The sequence below is a fragment of the Mytilus trossulus genome, chromosome 14 (genome assembly GCF_036588685.1).
Source record: "Mytilus trossulus isolate FHL-02 chromosome 14, PNRI_Mtr1.1.1.hap1, whole genome shotgun sequence".
In the NCBI taxonomy this organism is placed as follows: Eukaryota; Metazoa; Mollusca; class Bivalvia; order Mytilida; family Mytilidae; genus Mytilus; species Mytilus trossulus.
In genome coordinates this window covers 73045203-73050068 of record NC_086386.1, presented here as the reverse complement: position 1 = coordinate 73050068, position 4866 = coordinate 73045203, and the positions used below count along the sequence as shown (strand labels likewise).

At 34.1% G+C, this 4866-nt stretch overlaps 1 pseudogene; it reads left to right on the top strand.

Annotated features, from left to right (window-relative positions):
• The first annotated feature begins 876 nt into the window (after nucleotides 1-876).
• On the top strand, nucleotides 877-4424 carry LOC134696120 (uncharacterized; annotated as a pseudogene).
• The last annotated feature ends 442 nt before the right edge of the window (nucleotides 4425-4866 follow it).

Below are 4866 nucleotides of genomic sequence, written 5' to 3'. Positions count from 1 at the left end.
CGAGACACCGAAGTTAACGTCCCCATTCTGACCGGACGTTACAGCGAACTTAATACATCCCACACAGCCAAACGGATGCCCCAATTCGTCAAGCGTTTTACTGCCGGTCGGGAGAAGGCAAAGTGATCATATTTCTAATTCCCAGTCACCCTTGGGGGATTTGTTGTAGTATACTAGAGTTTAGTCATGAAAATGCGAGGTGATTTAAAAAAGTAAAAATACAATCCTTTAAGACCCAACTTCATTGAGGATATTTTGAAACTGATAAGAATGTCTGTACCAAATTATCATTCAATTCTTACGAAAGATGACTGAATAAAAATTTACACTTTCTTTTCCAGAAAGCCGAGATGTGACAAAAAATAGCTGCTAAACATAAGAACTCAACATCACCATGGATAATGTATCAAAGACATGGAAATCATAACCGTTATGATTAAACAATCTATTATTAAAAAGGCTTCGTCAGCAGTTAATGCAGTGTTGGCATTGATGGGTATTTATTACAATGTTGCCATACAAAATTGCAGCGCGGCTCTGTTGTACATACAAAGACAAGACCTTCAGGGTGAAGTTCACAGCAAAGACAAAAGTGTATTTAACATGGAAATTTTCAAAAACTTCGTTTTGAAAGAAGTTGATTTATTTGCATGAAATGAACATTGATGTTTACGTAACTGTGAGACTGACTAGATTGATTTGCGAAAGTACCATACATTTATTTATTAGTCTATAATATTAAGTGATACATAAATTATCTGTTGCATTTGTGATTTTGACAACATAATTCTTAAATTCACGGTTCCGATATAAAAATAACTGGCCAATCAAAACGTTGATTTTAATTAGATGCACAGGTCAAAAGTTCGCCGCCATCTTTGTCCCACAAACAAACGCATTTACCGTTGTGGGAAAGGATAAACAAACAATTATTGTCTTGTATGTTCTCATCACAATGGTTGTCCGATGTGCATGGGGAACGTGTAATAATGACGAGAGATATCCAGAGCGAATGCAAGGCCATAAATTTATTCCTTTTCCAAAACCTAATCGTGATTTACAGAAATGTCGCCGTTGGATCAAGGCCTGTGGACGACCCCACGATCAGCTGAACGTTGACCGCATTAATAAACACAAAAATGTTTGTTCCAAAGTAAATATATTTTTATTACTTGTTAGTTTTGTAATATAATGTATATATCGATTTTATTTATAGTAGTTAGCACCTGTGTTCTTGTCAACATACGGATTTACGTGTACAACATGTTGTGTATCAGTCTGGAATGTACACAAACATGTGCACAGGTGAAGGGGGTAAACTGAAATGAGAAAATTACTGAAAAATACTGGAGTCTTTGTCAGCAAATGGTGAACATGTTCAACATGAACTTATTTCATTGTGACTATTCCACTATGAATGAAAAGGCCAACACACTTCCTATAAAAAGGGGGCATATACATTGTACAAGTAAGGTATCTCAGTTTTCCTGTTTATGGAAGGACTCAACATGTATTTTTAGTGTTGTAAAGCAAGTTTCTGATTAATGTTTTACTATAATTCAACCTTTCAGTTATTACTCCTGACATCATCTATAAAATTATTGTTTATGTCAGACAAATGTAAGAAAACAAGAAACTGTTTTATGTTAAACTATGCCCAGCTGTATTAATGTCTTTTGTGAGTCGAAGAATACACTCTACATTCTCTGGTTCCTGATTATATTTGTTGTTGTCATATGGGGGTGGGTGAGTAATAAACATTTGGATGTCCTTGCTTTCTATTTTAACATGTACACACATTACTGAAATATTTCATAGTTGTATTTTATCTAATAAATAACATATTGTTGCAGCATTTTTTGGTGAAAATGGTCCCAATGAGCGGTACCCATATCCCATACAGGCAGATGGTTCCACAATGAAGCCCAGTAGGAAAATAAAGAGGAGAGGAAGCCCTGCAAAAAGCAACAAAAGAAAACTGAAGCTGGTTTTTCCTGACAATGTACAGTGAGTATTATATAGTGAAATAAGTTTATTCAATATTCGCTTTTGCACCACGAGCACTTCACATATTTGTTAACTTGTGATTTATCTGATCCAACTATAGTGTGTCTATTCATGTTATACAAATATAAAATTTATGATACTGCATAAATTGGGAAAATACAATGCTTCGAATTCAATACGATTTTATTTATTGACCACAATTTAATGCATAATTTTTTTTAACTTCTCTTTGTTCATTACAACTACAATTAATTTTGTCTGCTTATAATTAGTACATGTAAATGTAGTGAACACTGATATTTTTTTCTTTTAGAGAAGATCATAAACAGGATCAGCCTTCAACATCCCATATCGATGACTTAAATAAATCCTCACAAACTGATGACCAATGTAAGTAATTATTGTCCAACATTTTCATTCAGATGGTAAATCTATTTGCTTTTTTAGCCCTTCAATAAATGGCTTGGCGAAATCTCGAAAAAAGGATGCAAGCGTATTGAGCATATCATTCATGAATACAATGTCTGGTATTATCCGTTCAGTATGTAAATCACATTGTGTAAACACAATAAATTCACTAAAGTCACACCCTGTTATCATGAGTTGTCCTTGTATCTGAGCGTAATACTCATGATCTTTTCTTAATTTCAGTTGTCCGCCATCATTTTCTAAATAAAAATCTCTTATCTTTTCACTTGCTTGAATTAACTTCATGTTTCTTGCTGTGTAAGGGCATTTGATTTCGACTATCCCACTCTGTCCATTGTCACACAATATGCCATCTGGGAAGCACCAAGAAACATGAAGTTGTTGTTAACTTCTAGACCACATTCATGAAAATGTCTATCCTTGTACTCTATGAGATATTTTGCTTTGGCTGATTTTTCATGTCGCTTCCCATAGTCAAGTGGAGCTGCACTTATTTGTTTTGAATTAAAAATACTTGTCAAAAATTTGTCTGATGGGGCAGATTTTCTTTTTAACACTCTGCAAAAATTTGATGACGTAAGACGATACTGCCTAGCCTCAAACCACTCCTTACAGTGTGATTGTTGTCTTGTGTTGAGTTCTAATGCTTGATTGTCGAAATCGGAATAATCATTATTAAGAATGGTAAATTCATGAGGAAGATTTACAGGAGACATATTTAACACAGACATATTTCCACAACCAATGGACTCAGCAACAGCATTCTTTTTCAAATTTCTGGTCTGAAAAATAAGAAATTAATGATTGCACTATTACTGTATATCATTATTCATACATGCTGATGTATCATTTATTAATTTTTGCAATATCTTTATTTCAGGGTTGTCTCCAATGGATTTACTTGCAGCATCTATAGAATGCCATGAACTTATTTTAAGGAATGAGGAAATAAGAAACCTTAAGGAATCTGTAGTCGTCCTAAAGGAAGAAAATAAAACACTGAAAAAACAGTTAGCCTAAAGAAGCAGATTTGGCATTGAAAGTGTTAGAGACAAAGAAGAAAAAATTAAGGGGCTGTTCAAGTACTACACAGCGATAACATGTTCGATTCTTGGCATTATTTTCTTTTGTAATTCCACAAGACTTCTCCCTCGAGTATCAGAAAGGCAGGACAGATTTGAAAAAATTGTCTCAAATTGATTGTCTTTTTCTTGTTTTAGTCCGTCTTTCGACACAACTTCGGACTCAAGGATATAGCCATGAGATTTGAAATCAGTACACAATCTGCAAGCAGCCTATTCAATACATGGATTGATCACATGTATTTAAAGTTTGGCACATTATCAATTTGGCCGCATAGGAATGCTATTATAGAAAAAATGCCAAAGGAATACAGAAAAGATTTTCCTAAGTCACTGGTTATAATTGATGGCACAGAATTTAAGACACAATCACCATGCGCCCTTGGAATTCAGAGTCAGTTGTATAGTGATTACAAATCAAACACAACATTGAAAGCCCTTATAGGATGTGTGATCCGAGTGGTTCTGTTATATTTTTTTCCGAGTTGTTTACTGGATCCATTTCAGATAAGGCTATAACTGAACAAAGTGGATTTTATGAACTTTTAAGTTCCTTGAAGGCAAAAGGTATAATAGAAGAGGGTGATGCAGTTATGGCCGACACAGGGCTTACAATAGAAAAGGAACTGAAAAATATTGGTTTAAAGTTGAATATTCCACCATTTAGTGCCAGCGGAGCACAAATGTCAGCTGCTGATACCAGACAGACACTTAAAATTGCAAAGCATCGTGTTCATATAGAAAGACTAATTGCAAAAATTAAAATCTTTCAAATTTTATCAAATGTTATTCCAACAAATATATTTCAAAGTATTAACAAGATTGCGTCTGTCTGTTCCTTTCTAACATTATTTCAGGACATTTTCGTCACAGACAAATCTAATTAATGTTTAAATGTGCATTTTTGTGTTGGGGTGTTCCGTCTAAGTTTTTCAGAATTTGAATGTCCCTTTCAGTAACTTCTGGTAATCTAAAAGAAAAGCAAAAATTACAATATGAAAGCAATAGTAATCCTGCATTTTTACCTACAGCATTTACAATATACTATATTAATGTATTGCACTCTGAAATTTTATATGACAGGAAAAGGTTCAAAAATGATTTGTTACATGTATTAAATTCACATCATGATGTGTGTGGAATAAATGTCTATGAGACAAGAATGCACAAAATAGCATTCATCATTTTTAACAACTTTAAAACAAAATGTTAAAGCTTACTTTTCCTCTGTGTCTATATGACATAATACAGGTCGCCTCTTTCTATTTTCCAGGGGTCTTGCAACTACCAAGTGGTTTACAGGTACAGGGTTTATTTTTGTCCCTCGAGGCACATGCCACTGTTGTGG